The sequence below is a fragment of the Siniperca chuatsi genome, linkage group LG12 (assembly GCF_020085105.1).
Source record: "Siniperca chuatsi isolate FFG_IHB_CAS linkage group LG12, ASM2008510v1, whole genome shotgun sequence".
Lineage (NCBI taxonomy): Eukaryota > Metazoa > Chordata > Actinopteri > Centrarchiformes > Sinipercidae > Siniperca > Siniperca chuatsi.
Genome location: NC_058053.1, coordinates 2,301,736 through 2,318,227, shown reverse-complemented (window position 1 = coordinate 2,318,227; position 16,492 = coordinate 2,301,736).

Here is a 16,492-nt window from a genome sequence, read left to right as displayed (position 1 = left end):
TGACTGATGTACCTTACACGCACACCACACACACACACACACACACACACACAGGGATATGCAGTACTCTCAGCCTCTCTTTTTTGTCAGTTTCTGCTACTCAAACGTAATGCTAGACACGTTTGAATGGGGAGAGGGGGCAGACGTTTGAAAAGCAAGTAAGGAGTTGTCAAATTTAAAGCCCTGCTTCTAAATTAAATAATAAATTATACATGATTAATAGGTGAAGTGTTTATTCAGTGTAATATAAAACTTAACATTATCTGATATTAAATAGCAATATCAACAAATCCCTTCCTTTGGAACCCGCAAATGTGTGTATTTGTAGCAAAGGGGTTAGTTTAGTTTCAGTGAAGCTCTCCCACGTATGATTCAGCAGGCCTCTACATTGAAACTGTCACGGCCTTTACAGCGCCTAAAAACTCGGCTTCCAATCTGAAGCATTTCTCTATAACATTACATATTCATGTCTAAATTAGCAACACTCAAAGTTTAAGTTTGGAGGACAACATCCACGCTAATCTTCATTTTTATTGGAAGTTTAATACAAATGTGATTGACAGCAGCCTGGCAACATAAGCAGACAGCCCCTGTCATATCGCCAATTGAATGATTTTCAATCTACACTAGATACTGCCTCTCTGTTGCATGCACATGCCTGTGCCAACCCTGGCCATCATGCTGGGCCAATGCATCACACACATTTAGTGTGTTTCCATCCACCTGAATCGAAAATGTGCTGGAAATTTGAAAAAAAGTTGTAAGATCGCTTGGCTGAGATGGAAAAGTTGGTGTATCAATAGAATCAAAATGCACAAAGCGTAATGGAAACAGACTTAGCAAATGAATCATGACGCAAAGCATGTGACCTACACGTCCACTGAAGAATAGACGAAAAATGGCGGCAGATGAGAACATCAGATCGGTGTGGAGCGATGAGGAGGCTGTAACCTTCCTCACATTAATACATGAAACAAACAGAAATGCCATATTTCCATCATGTTTTCTACATTGTTTTCCACTTTTTGACTGGAACTCTTTCCATTACGTTGTGTCCTCTTCTTCTACGGTGGCTTAATGGCACCCAACTTGAGAATTAGCGACACCATTTCGATGAACCAACTCCTAATATTCACAACAGCAGTGGATGGAACCGCACATTAATCTGCTATTTTTGTTGTTGAGAGTGTGGTTAAAATTTGCGCAACATTTGGATGAAACCTGACTGTTCACTCTGCCATGTTTTGTCTCCCTTTCTCATTGTGTGTGTCTCCAGCAGGGGAAGTTTCATATGATCACTATCATTAATAGCTCATACAGACTCCAGGCCCCATGTTTTGTCTACTATTCCTGCCTTATGACGACAACCACATTCATTACTTCTCACATTCTCACATGCTTAGCATCTGAGCGTTTACTAGACAACTTAAATAAGAATAGTTACAGCGACAGTCATTCGTTTGAACGATGGAGCGTACCACGGCTCTTTGCTGTGGCTTTGGGACTGCAGGGGAATAGTGGGTGCTAGCATGGCAGGGCAGCAGTGGAAAAAGGAGGGGAGGGGTCGGCGGCGGCGGTGGTGATAATGCAGAACGGATGCCCAGCCTGCCACGGCAGGGCCTGTTTTTGCTCTCCAGGGCAACTGATGAGCCCCAGATGGACGGCAAGCTGCTTTGGGTTTCTGAGCCCAGGGAGGTGTGCGTGTATGTTTTGAGGAGTTGGTATGCAAGTCAAGGGGGCACCTCTGTGTGAAGGTGTAGACTTGAGGCCATATTTTCATATTCATGCTCCCTTTATCCCTATAGTACCACTTGCTATTCTACCTGAAGACGTTTCTATTGTTAGCCAGAAGGGCTCTCAAGGTGCTCTGGATCACTAGACCTTGATAAGTGAAGTCAAAGGATCCATCTGCCATTTTCGTCCACTGCCGAGATCCCCCACCAGAGGAGTAATTAAAAGGCCACCTGATATCCTGCCTTGGCCAGGCTCTCTACCTAATACCCCAAACACACACACACACACACACACACACACTCACCAGACTGTGGCTCTTCCTGATAGCCTGGCCTCATGGTGAGCCACCCATGTGAATAAACATCTCATAAAGAAGTATATGGAAGCAGAATCCAGGTGATCCTCCTGCCAAACCTCTGTTATATTAATAGAAAATATCCCTATTCCTCCTGCTAGTCTTTGAAGGTGAGCTCTTTGTTCCAGGCCACTGATTAAGACGACGTTATAGCATCCAGACAGAGCCGCTTGTCAATCCATCGCTCATTAATTTGGATGATTGCCCCCAATTGGCCGGGAGTTTAGTTTATTAGACATCCTGTGTGTTCCTTTTCCTCTCATCATTTCCATCAAGACGATCACTCTGCAAAACCTCTGTGTACAGTTTGGTGGATCATTATTTGTCATCCATACAACCACAGTCCACAGCTGCGTACACTGCGGATTTTCTGCCCAACCAAGAGAGACAACAAAAACAAACGAGGCTAAGAGAAAGCAAATGTGACTATCAAAGCATGGCGTGGGACATGGGAGACATGCATAATCCCTGTTTCCCATCGACCACCACTGCAGATGAAGAACTGAAAGTCAATTAAAAAAAATGAACTGCCTGTCTTTTAAAAAGACACATGCAGCACACAAACCTCTACCCACAGACTCATTTTGTTTATTCAGTTCTAGAAGGGCCACCTACCCAATCTCCTCCCTTCTGGTGTGAGCTGAACCCGGTTTTTTTGGAACATCAAGATGCAAATTCTAGCCATTTGTGAATTTCAATAACATCTGACGGGCTTCCCAAGGAGAGAGATTGGGATGTCTTGAGGCCATGCCAGTCACAGCTAAGCCCCTATGAATAAAGATATCTCACACAGAGAACCACTTCCGTTCCTCCTTGCACTTCAGCACTAATTAAGACGGAGCGGGAACAGATCCAAGCAAATTCAATGTGGATGGGAGCCGGTGACCAGTGGGTGTCATTCTCTGTTACCAGTGGTTAAGGTGGTGGAGGTTAACTCAACCAGAGCTTGAAAGAAAAGCCATTATTCAATTATCTGCTTTAAATAAAGAAGATAAAATAATACCAGGGAGCACATGCATCCTCATGAAGTTAACCTTTAGTTATTGTACAATTAAATGCACACAATGTGTCTGAATAATTAATGGGTTGAACTATAACTTCACTTGACTGCCCAGAGGCATATGTGGGATTTATTAATTCTGTGTTTACTCGGATAAATCCTTTATCTGTTTGGTTGTTTTTGACATATAAATCACACACGTCAAAGCTTCAGAGAGCTTTACTATAAACTACAGCTACTGCCGTAGAGATTTACCTACCCTGAACACATCTGGAGGCATCTGTCTCAACTTAGATCTCAAGTCAAGTGGAGCAGCTTGTTAACTTGCTCCAGATATTGGACAGCAAAGCCAGATATGGCATATTCGCTGACAACAGAAGACTATAAAAGAAAATGTCTCTCATCTGGAAAGTATTCCTGTGCTCCCAGGACCCAGATCCACTCACATGCATTGTTTCCCGAGCATCAGTTACACATGCTTGTCCTGTTCTGTTTGAAATGAACAAATGCCAGGATTCCACTTTGTTCTTCTGGTTGGGCCGAATGTCTGAAAGGCTCCAAAGATAACACCGAGGAGGTTCCATGTGTGTTTTTTGTATGCATTTAACTGTCAAATCTCAAGGAACGGTAAGAGCTTCATCTTGGACTTGGATTTCCTCGTTGTCTTCTTATACTTCTTCAGTCTCCAAGGGATGATTTTATATTCGAGCCTGATGGATAGTGAATTTTTGAAGCTGATAGCAAAATTATTTATATTAGAGTTAAAGAAATCAGATAACCATATATTACATAAGGGTTCTGTAAAATGTGTTGAAATGTGTCAAGATGCAGGCAGACATGCCATGTACATTCAGTGGGGATAGTAAATACACACAGTAAATGGGGATACTGCCAGTCAATTGTTGAAGCTGGAGAGTGTGGCATTCGTCCACACCTCAAATGGAAATGTTAAATCCTAAAATACATGCAGTCACGTACTCATCACACAAGCTCAAATCCCAGGATTGGCTGGGAAAATCACACTCCACTCTTTGTTGACAGGATCCGCTTCTTAAATGACGCATCTTTAAAGCAAACTGAGATATCTACTTTTCTGTGTCACTGATTATATCTAATGTAAAAAGTTTTCTAAATGTTTTTCTTGTTGTGCTCTGTTGGTACAAAAGTTGCTGCAGAAAAGTGCTGGGTAGCATAGGGAAAGGTTTACAGTGTATAATTATTATTATTATTATTATTAATTCCTATAATGTCCCCGTCTGGACTTACAACATATGTGGTACAGTTAAGTAACTGAGCTGAAAATACTGTACTACTTAAAATATTCACATAGTAACTTTACATTTGTCTCTGTTGTATTTACACCTTGTATACCATGTGGCGTACCCAACATTGATTTATCATATCATGTAATAACATATATTCGTTTGTGAATTTCTCTCATATGTCAGTCTGGGCGTCCTGTCCAGTCCCACCAGACAACAGGGAAGAGATCTGTCTGCCAGTCACAGGTGCCGCTGCAGCAGGCAAAGCTGAACAGCGTAGGCAGAATATTCAAAGAACACCCACATCAGGATCAGCACACCCAGCCCAGTGTTACTGGCCTTTACGACTAGTTTACCACAGAGAAACAAGAGGTCCTGCAAGGCAGGTCCTCAGACAGGTCTGAATCAATACCATCTTCACTGTCAATAATTCGACAACAGCAATATTGCCAGTTCAAACTAAGATTAGCAGTTCCACAGCAACAAATCCACCACACTCTGTTACTGTCAACACACACACAACAATATTTCTTTACTTACCTAACTCAGTGTGTTTCTCAATGATGCCTGGTTCAAGATAAAAAGGGGGCAAAGACACACACGCCTGTCGACATCAGTGGAGCTGAGGTGGAGCAGGTGAACAGATTTAGGTTCCTGGGAAGCAGCATCCCAGAGAACCTGACATGGTCCTCTCACATCTCCTGCCTGGACAAGAAAGCTCAGAAACGGCTGTATTTCTTAAGGAAACTTAAGAAGGCAGAATTCCCGAGCCAAGTTCTTGTTAACCTTTACAGAGGAGCAACAGAAAGCTTCCTGACTGGCAGGGCTGTGCACGGCCCAGGACCGGAGGGCTCTGCAGCGGGGGATTAAAACCGCTCAGAACATCACTGGTACCGGCCTACCAAGCATCAGTGACATCGGAGAGGTGAGGTGTCTGCGCAGAGCCCAAAGGACACTAAAGGACAGTACTCCCCCCAGCCACACCTCATCCTCCACACTCCACCAAAAATACATTACTTGGAACTTTATTTACAGTTTATTGTTTTTATTTTTATCCAATTTTAATATTTGTATATATGTTCTGTGTGTGTAGCGTGAAGGGGGCTACAACTTTAATTTCATTGTGCAACCCTGTGTTGTAGAATAACAAACAAATGTACCTTGAATCTTGAAGATAATGATTTATTCCGTTAACCAAAAACTAAATACAAGTTATTTTCCAGTTCTAGATGCCCATCTTTCTCTGTTTCATACTGGCAAACCTGCCACTGACTGATATGTTTCACTGAAGAAAAAGCTTCTCTGCCCTAATGTGTCTGTGCACCAGACTTAACTGACTCATTTATATGAAACTAAATTAATTCTAAAAATTAAGCATAAAAACCTAAAAAACCTTTCCAGTCAGTGTTTTAAAAATATATATTTGAACGACTGAATTATTAGCAGTCCAGCAAAACAGCAAAGCATAACAAAGGTCAGGGGCCCTCTTCAAAGCGTACCAGACATACAACACTGCAGGAATAGTAAAGAGGTACATGGAAACGGCAGATGATCCACACCATGATAATAAATACATGCTTATTTTCCTGCCTTACAGACTAAGCAGTAAGTCAAAAAGAGTCAAATTAAATTGAATGAAACTTATGGTTGATGAAATGTCATTTCAAAAACTGTGTGTGTCCAGCACACAGCACATGAAACAAGGAAAGCTAAAAGCATTAAGAAAAAAGTTCTACCAGAAGCACCAGCTAGTTAAATTAACTAGCTTTCTAGCTAGCATGTAGCTATGACAGCAGAAGAAGTGACTGTGTTTTAGTGTAAAACAGAAATATGATTTCCACTGCTTAAAGTTACTGTAGCCAATGAACAGCCTGCAACACGTCATCGTAATGATAGAACTGCATCCCAAGCTACCATTTGTCTGCCGAGCCCGTGTAGCGCTGTGGTTGTACTGTCTGCTCAACATGCATGCAAGCTGCACATTAATATCCTTTTTGTCGTCACAAAAGGCTTTGAACAATCAAGTTAACAATTTAAGCCACTAGATAATGACATGTTGCTCATCCCTCACCAAGTTAAACAACATAATCCACTGTTGCACCGCTTATTGCTTCATGTCAATTGTCACGTTACTGTTCTAACTAGCAAATAAAGAGCCTATAAATCACATTAAGGTAATACCCATGGAGTTCCAGTGACCCATACTGCAAAATCTTTATGTGATGGGATGTAACGTCACCAAAATGCTCACAATTGCCCTCTGGCACCACTGACAAATGCTAAATTAAGATAAAGGAACTGCGGGGAAGCCCTTAAGAGTTAGTGACGATGTTTCTAATGGGTGATGGCCAGGCTGCCAACGCAACAAACACTTACGCGATGGCAGAATGCAGAGTTTCTGTAGTTTTAAATCAACTATCCACACATTTGGTCATCGAGAACGCGCCATCATCTTCATTTTGAAACCATGTCAAAGGCTGCGCTATGAAGTTACACTGCAATACTGACAGGTGTGTGTGTATGTGTAACATTTAAATTGGGCTTGTACTGCATGCTCACATCTTAATGTGGCTCATATGGGATTTAGGAAGGTTCTATAAATGAGCTGAAGAAATGAATGACATTTTACAAGCAACAAATCAGCCTAACAATTGGTTTGAGACAAGTGAGACTTATTAAAATCAGTGATATGGGTTCAGCCCCGTCAGATGGAACACGTTGTTTAGAACACCAGTGAAGGAAAACCCCCGACCAGCACTTCACCTGACATTTAGCTGTGAATTAACTCAACGTATTACAGTACAGCTCATAAAATGAATTTGCTTTCGATCAAGCTCTCTGACGCCCATATTTCAGGGTGCTGAGATAAGGTCAACTGTCACGGAGGAATGTTTGCCAAATAAAAATTGATGCATAACAAGCTGGAAAGCAGGCTGAAGGTGGGCTTTTTCCTGCCTGCCTGCTGCAGACCATGACCTTTACTCAATTCAATATGGTCCACCTCATATGTGTGTTTGTTCTATTCTTCCAAATTAAGAGAAAGTCCCCCTGGTTACCGCATGCCACAGAGTCTTTCATCTGATTTGTACCCCTCTTGTATTTTTTTGTTGTTCCAGTGTGGAGGCCCACTGAATGAATCTTCTTTTTGACTATTTTTTCCCAGCTGCACCCTTGTGTTTTTTCCTTTATGGCAGCTGTTATTTTTCTTACAGAGCTACATCTTAGTTGTGCTTGTGTCCTAATTTTTCCCCAGCTTGGATTAGAATGGGTGGAGGGCGATAAAACAGTGGTGGCGAGCCAGTCTCAGTGTGCTAGATGTGCATTTGAACTCCTGAGCTCTTTTGCCAATTAGCGGGATACAGCAATCCCAGCAGTGTGTGTGTATGTCTGTGTGTGTGTGTGTAAGACTGCATGTGTGAGGGTGTGAATCTGTGTTTCCAGGCATGTGCTTCTACTCTCAGCAAGTAAAATGCATGTGTGTATGTGTGTGTGTGCACGGTTTTGTAATGCGCTCAGCACCTCAGTATCATACAACAGAGGTCAAAAGGAGTGAAAGTGATGTATTTGTTAGAGCAGATTAGCACTGTCGACACCCAGCACAGCAGACACAAGTTGTCACAGGGTGATGACATCATAGAAAGGCAGGCATTACCTGATGGCTGGTGGTGTATTATTTTCCTCAGAATGTAGGAGAGGGATGCTTGTGTGTGACCTTTATGGGCGCATTCTTCTAATGTACTCAACTTTCCCTGTGCTAATTTAAAATAGGCAGTCACTGTATATCACTGGCTAGGTCATGGAAGAGCACATGGTCTAAGCGCCGCGAAGCTCCACGCTAGCTCATTTCTGCTGCGAGCAGTAGCCTGGCTGATCACACCAGAAGCGCATCAACAAGCGATCCTGCTCCTCTGCTCTTTTCTAAGCACAGTAACGAGCTGATCTTTGGAATAACCTCATGAATTTAGAACTGAAAGCTTTGTGTTTCTGCGGGGCGTCGCTTCTTCTGCAACAATGGAGTTAAAAGGATGTGATGATCTGCGGGGAGGGGCGCACACACACACACACACACACACACACACACACACACACACACACACACACACACAGGCCTGTGTGTGTCTGCTCGTCTCTCTCGCTCTATGTTTAGAGACAACTGACAAATATGTGGAATTGCATGCTGACATGCTGATGTTTAACAGGTATAATGTTTAACATGTTTTGACCTGATGATGGCGCTAGAGGAAAAGTCAGCAGGGTAACACTTTATTTTACTGGGCTGTAATTTCCCACAAAGCTTCATTTAAACCCAAGTAAATATTCTTTCATAATTATTGTCATTGGAAACTTAATCGTACACTATATTAAATTTTAACACCATCTCTATTGCAAATGCTAAGTGAATTATTCTCATATTACAGAAGTATTACAGTCAGTGGATCACCAAAAGTCGTTACATACCATCCTGTGAGGAAGATGAATGCCTGTGACAAATCACATGGCAATCCATCTAATATTCACACCATATAACAATCCAAAGTAAAACAAACAAAGAAAAAAAAGAGAAAGGAAACATGATTAAATTATTTTGAAATGTGTTTTACTGAATATGGTGGAACCATAAAACACAGTGAAATAAACAGTACATGATAATCTACAGGACAAATGTGGGATGTAATCCAAAGATTTCATACAGCAGTATTTAGGATAAAGGATGATCCCTCTTATTCCCATTGGATGCCCTGTTGTAGCTCTAGTCAAAGAGAACTCCTAACAACCATTTAAGCACCACACTTGGGATGAACAGTGAAAGTGGATTGTTTCACCCTGGGAATACGAAGCATGTAGACTGGCCATGCAGTGCCACAGAGCAGTAGGGGTGTGAACAATATGAAAATACTTAGTAGAAAGGAATATTATTTAGGCCAAATACTGTACATGTATGTAGGGAATGGTAGCTGGAAGGGACAGTGACTTCCCTGTCATGATGTCGTGATGTACTCCCCCTTTAATGTAATCCAGACTGATTGGAAATGCTTCCTGAGACCTGATAAATCACATATTTCATCCTGTAATCCCAGAAAATGTATATCAGTACAGAGTCATCTCATCATTCAATGACATAATATATTTTCAATCTAAGAGAAAGAGAGACTGTCACACAAATAGGTACTCACTGATAAATCAGCAGCAGTGCACAGACATGATTTTTCAGTTTTGTATGCTGTATAAATAGATTTGAGTCAGACAATCCACATGGAATAGATCATTATGTGACTGTAGAATATCTACAGTGTTAATATTTGGTGTCTAGACTCTGACTCTGTCACTCCCTACTACGAAGCACCAAGTTTAGCACAGCAGGGAATGGGGAGTGACCATCATAGCTTCTACCCTGCTGGATCATAATATGTAGAACGCAGTGATGGAGCTTATGAAATGCTGTATGAATGGCACACAGCGGTGGCAGCAGCAGTAGCAGCAGTGACAGCAGAGCTTTCGAAGGAGCAGAGCACCGATGGCTTAAGTCCACATAAGGTATAATATGTAACATTTCCTCATTAAAAAGTCTAAAGATAAATATTATTTGTTGAGTTGTGTACTTACATTATCCCAAATGCTTCCAACAATGTTCAAACCCATGATTTTGTAATTTTATTCAAGATAACGGTGCGTTTCATTTGGTCGCCTATCAATGGCGTCATATCCCGTTTACCCCCTCTAGCTGCTGTAACTTCCGGGGGAACACAGGAAACACCAGATGATAGGCTATGTCAGAGAGCTAGCTAGCTGATGGAGCACGATTAATCATTACCGTTTGCTGCACGTTCTGTCGCTGAAGCTGCCCTGTGAAACTTGAATACATTACCTTGTCTGTGAACATGATTTCTGCCACGTCACGTCAGATAGATTATTGGAAATGGTGATTGTTTAACAATGAAGACAACAACTCCCATGATCCCATGCTGCTTCACATGTCATCAAACTACATATTTTGTTATTGTTTTGATGTGAGAGTTTGTATCTCTGCTTTCAGATTTATGAAAAGGTATGGCAACTGTCAATCATTTTTTTTATTTGGCCAATCAGAGGCTTACTGAGGCACTGTCAGTCAAAAAGTCATTTCACCAATACGCCACCTGAACCAGTTGTCAATCACTTTTTAACGCATGAACCACCAGGAGTCGGTGTATGCCTAAAACTGCCAACGGGTAAAATGTACCCGCTATCAGAATGCATTGATTTGGGGATTATTTCTGCTACACGTTGCTCAAACACACTTTGCGCAGACATTCAGCATCTCGGGTGTGCACTTCCCACAAACAGCATCCCAGCTCTTCAGGCACTTACAGAATGTTTTATTGTGTTTGCATTCCGCCGTCACCACACAGGTCATCTCCTCCTGCGCTCTGCTGCACCTGTGGGGTTCACGTCCATGCGCGGTGGCTCTTCTGATGCCATCCACTCTGCGCTGTTGGAGATATATTCTAAACACAGTCTGAATTTAAATGCAGCACACAATTTAGAAAAAACGAATGACTATTGCAGTGTTTTTATCGGCCTACATGATGATAATAATAATCTAGGGTGTTCTTCCTGCTTGTTTCTTTCGGACTGGCGTGCATCCAAACAATTACGCAAACAAAAATATGTATTGAAAAGAAACAATTCATATCAATTCCAAAATTCTAAGTAGATTTTTTCCCAACGAAAAAATCTGTAATGACCACTTTTGCTAAACAATAGGCCTCCACTGCGGTTGAAAACTCATAATGAGAGAGCCGCACACCGCCTGCAGGGACCGCAAAACACACCTGTGTCAGAGGGAAAGACTACTTTAGACTAAGTCTGGTTCATAAATGTTTAGAGGCTGCATTTGATAATATTAGTAGAATAGTTTTGCCTCACTTTTCACGAAGGTTCTGGATCGCTGTCAGATGATGACCCATCAACCCAGGACATCTGCTTCACTCAGTGCATAGAGCACGTCTAATGCATTCATAACTCCCTCTTATCCAAACTGAAGGTTAGCCTATGACTTGACACAGCTCCATTATATTTACAAAAACAATTTAAATATTTACAAGATCAAAAAACTGTAGTAACATCCTAATCCAGAGATCAGGAGAGAAAGAGTGAAGCTGCCACAAACACCACACCCTGTTGGCAGAAGAGCCGCCGCATGCATGGGAATGAATTATAATATATTTATCGCCTTTTCCCTCATGGACTGAATAAGTCACAAAATTTGTCGCTAGTCGCTTTTAAGAAATAAGTTGCTAAGAGGATCTGTAAAGTCACTAAATCTAGTGACAAAGTCGCCAAGTTGGCAACACTGCAGTCCGGCTAAGCCTAGGTACCGTGCGTGCATTTAGAGATCATAGCAGTGTGGACTGCTTCCTGCTTGGATCGGAAGTGATGAAGAAGGGAGTAGTAAGCGGCGTGCCACTAACAGTAGAGGCCGAGTCCTTTCAGGAGGTTAAAGACGTGTGTGAGGCAAGAAAGCTGACAAGATTCCGGTGAGAAGGAGGACAGTAACTCGGTGTGTTTGACGTTTGAGGGGGAGTTGCCGGAAAGAGTGTATCTAGATTATGTGTGTTACAGGGTGAGGCCGTATGAGAGAGCGCCTCTCAGATGTTTCTGCTGTCAGGAGTATGGACATGTTGCTGCAGGATGTAGAGGAGGCAGGAGATGTGGAAAGGTTAACTGTAATGTGGAGTTCAAAGTGGAGAAAGACCAAGCAAAGTGTCTGCACTGCGAAGGAAATTCCCATACGGGATCAGCACAGTGTCCAAAAAGAATTAAGGAAGTAAAAATGAATAAGATCCGAGCAGAAAAGGGATTGTCATACGCTGAAGCTGCTAAGAGAATGGAGAGAAACGGTGAAATGGTGGCAGTGCAAAAGGACAGGAGCAGAAAGGAAATGGAGATGATCAGAGCATCAGTATGGACAAGAAACGATCTCTGGCATTTATTGCCACGGTTATAAACTGTGCGGCTGAAATAAAGGGGAAGTCGGAAAGGATTAAGATGGTGCTGGACGCTGCAAGAAGGTTCTTGAATGTTGTGGACACATCTGGAGAGGATCTAGATGTTACATTGAGGGAAGGAGTTGCACCAACTCAGACAGCTGGGTCTGGGTTATAGACTGGACTGTCATGGGAGCACTTTGAGTGGACACTGTAAATACTTTACACTGTGAAGCTGTTACAATCCAGTAGTTGGCGGTAATGCACAATTATGGATGCCAACCGCCATAAAACTCAACAGAAGAAGAAGAAGAACACAGCAGTCCTCCCTCCTGAGGCCACTAGTTCTGTGAGCCAATGGGGTTTGAGCATGCGTAGTAGGGTTCTGTTGTATGAAGTAGGCTACGTACACTTTCACTTACTTCACCTTAGCAGTCCACCAAAGTCTGTTTCTGAACAAATGTGAAAACGAGAAATAAGTAATTCATTTACTAAAACTTCACTTATATTAGATCTACAATGCCAATGCAAGTTTGTTCTGACTTTCATAAGGCAAGGGCACTACTGCAATTCCGGTTCCCACGGCTTTTCTAGCCTGTTAGCTTACTACTATAATTTCACATAGAGGTTAGCGAGTTAGCTATCAGTAGCTTGCAGTTTTCTGCATACGGACTATGGTAGCTCATGAACCACCAGCGTCTAGCTTTCCAACAAAACTTGCAATGTGTGATTTCTAAAATGAGCAGTGGTGAAAGTTACTATATTCTGTTATGATGATCAAAAGTTGTCTACTTCCACTTTAAAATGTTGATTAAAAACGTTGCTGTCTGTTGATACTTTGATCCTTTGACTAGAGCTGAATACTTCAGATCTAAACGTTGAGAAACAAGGCAACTTTCCTTCTTTGTGTCGAACCTCCCACATCTCCCTATTAGAAAGATGATTAGCCGAATTAAAAAAGTGATTGACAAATGGTTCAGGCTGCTTAGTGGTGAAATTAGTTTTTGGTTGACAGAGGATTGTAAGACTCTGATTGACCAAATTATGATTTTGATGAAATAATGATTGACAGTTACCCCTCTCATTCAAAGTCTCCGGCCTGCAGAGATGCCCTGCTCAAGGCCCCTAGTGGCAGAAATTACATACTGTGCGTTTAAGGAAAATTTACAGTTATAAAACCAGTCTTGCATTTGACATTTTCTTTCAAAAAACAAAGTACTTTGAAACAATATGTATTATACATTTTGGAGAGACTGTTACATTTAGTTAAGGATTACAAACAGATTCACAAATGAACGCACCAGAACACCCATGAACACTCACAGTTTAGTGCAGTCCTATCATTTTATGGCACTCCATTACTATTCCTGAGCTCTTGCATTCCCTGTGAATATTGGTTAGGCATGGTGAAACGGAGCAATCCTCAGGAGGTGAAGAAAGCCTGACACGGTGTGATTGCCAAATGACAAACTTTTGATGGATCAGAGAAAAATGAAATTACCTTACTGACATCTTGAGCGATTACTCCTTCCCTCTTCCACACACACATCCAGACCCTTGTTTCTCACCCACCTCCCGTATCAGTCACAGCACACATGGACACAGAGAAGAGCCATGAGGAAATAAATATATAAATATTGAAATAAAGTCAGATTCAAAATGCAGAAGCGCCCTGATTTCACCTCTGCGCCCCAGTCTGTGCCAAAGAAATGGATGCCAGGACATTAATTTTCATGATGTCAGGAACCTGGGGGGAGGAGTGGCAGGCAAGTCATCAGTGGTGGCTGATTACTGCTGTTTGTGTGTGTCTGTCTGTTTGTGTGTTTCTGCCTCAATTTCACCGCCTCGCCAAGATATCATCACCTCAGACTGCCTGAGAGGTTGTTTAACTTTCCCTTTTTAACCCAGCGGAAGGCAGGTGACACATGCGGTAACATACCAGCTTCTACTGCAAAAAAGAAGACATTGCTGTTAAAATGAGGGAAGGGAATGTCGTAGGTGAAATCTGTAGGCATTTACAGAGAGCTACAAAAAGTATGTTTTATGAACAGTATATATTGTGATGTAAGTGGCAATAATTGAACAGTATAACAACATTTCAATTACAATCATTACAATCATCCACCCCAAAACTGAATAATGTATTATTGATAAAAAATGGAATAAAAGCCTCTAGTTTCACTACAGCGTGGTGTAGCGGTATGTGCTGATGGACAGAGCAGTGGAAATATGCGCAATGCTGCTGAAACAAGACAGGGATGTAGGTTAATTAAAAATAATGAGCTGCAACAATGAGTGGCGTGAGTTATACCTCGCGCTTATTGTCCCTCCACCAGCCATTGGAGCTACTAACGTCATCAGAACTTTACAGAGATCCGTCAGCCTCCACACAGCCATATCATGTTTACCTGGAAATGTTTACCTGCAATAAAAACGTACGAGAATGGGAAGCACTATCATCAAATACTGACTAATAAAAATAAAGAAAATAAATCCAGAGCACGAGATTACTTACGTTATTATCGCAGGCCCAGTATAAAATTCCTATAAGAATTTATCTGGTAGGGTTTATTATTTTTTATATTATATTTTTTATTTCTCGTTTATCAGTATTATATTTTAACCTTGTAACTTTGAACACATTTATCTTAGTTCTAATTTGTCATGTAGTAACAGGTTCTGTTCTTCTGTTGTGGCCTGCTGAGTATATACAGTATATCAGTATAACAGTGGAGAGCCTGTCAGTCTGTGCGTCCTATCCAGAGGCTCTCCAGATAACAGGAAGGAGAAGGTGGAATATTCATAGCACACCTACATCAGGGTCGCCACACCCAGCCCAACTGTGTGGACCAGTCCAAACAGGAGAACACCATGAACCTAAAGACCACAAACTACATAAACTATAACTACGGTAATGTTACCAGTAGAGTTTAATTTGCACTTACAACATACATTTGCACCGTAAGAGAGCTAAGGAAAGCCCGAACTATTAAGTAAAGCTAACATGAAAACTAGGTGTTAGCACAACTTTCATAAAATCTATAAAAAATCTATTTCTATATTAACACTGGGGAGCACAATGCTGATGTTGACGATACTTTTGAATTCACAGACTATTGTTTGTCCTATTCAGGGTGACTGAGCGGTTCTGCAGTTCCAGATTCTGTTGGTTCAGTTTGAGTTTCTGTCATTTGCCCTCTTTTCTTTTTTCCAGCCGTGGTTACACAAACACTGTGCATAAGCTACCCAGTTTTTTATTAATTCCAAAAAGTATATTTTGCCAGAAGTGTAAAACACATCGCTTCCAGTTTACGGGATAATTTCACCCTGTAGACCACTATTTGCTAATTAGAATCTAGAAGAAGTAGTTGTGTGCTAAAAGACAAACAAGAGCTTGATAGAGAAGTTCAAATCATCATGGATTACTACACTCAAATGACAAAAATGCAGCAATTTGTTATTGCACTTCCATAATATTGGGGAACTTAATGCATTGGAACCATAATGCAACTTGTTAGCATCTCTCATTACACCCTCCCTGCGTGGTAAATGCCCATGTCTTTCTACATCTGCAGTCTGTGACGCAGGCTGTCTGTTCTAAATTAGTAGCTAAGCTACAGGGTTAGCTTAGCTTGGCTAATGATGACATCACTTTATTTTCTCAGACTTGAAAAGTCTCCCTCCAGAGCCAGAGAAGACATTATACAACCATTTCCACATGATTAAGCAGTACTTCTTATGACGTGTGCATGCAGTAAAATAAAATGTCTGCAGAATAATAAAGCAATGTGATCAAAGGTTTATTTATGTCTTGTGGAATGTTTATACATTTTTTTTCATAGCCCCTGCTTTGGCAATGACATTGGTGTTAATTGGGTGAGTCAGAAAAAAATGACAAAATTTTAAAAGTCTGAATATCCACTTGAGTGACCCTGCGTATACATATGGAACATGCATTGTGGATCTGTGCGGTGCTCCCTCGCTTTTTCTGTGTACTGGTTGGAAAAAAAGGAAAAATACATTCTCTTTTGGGTTCAGCAGGTACTGAAATGATTTGATTTCAGGGGCATGGAATATTTGCATTTCAACCATGCCTGAACACGGACCTCAACTTAATGTATTCAGTCTCCACTGATCTGGGAAAGCAGCTGCTCCAAACGCAGAATATTGAGCG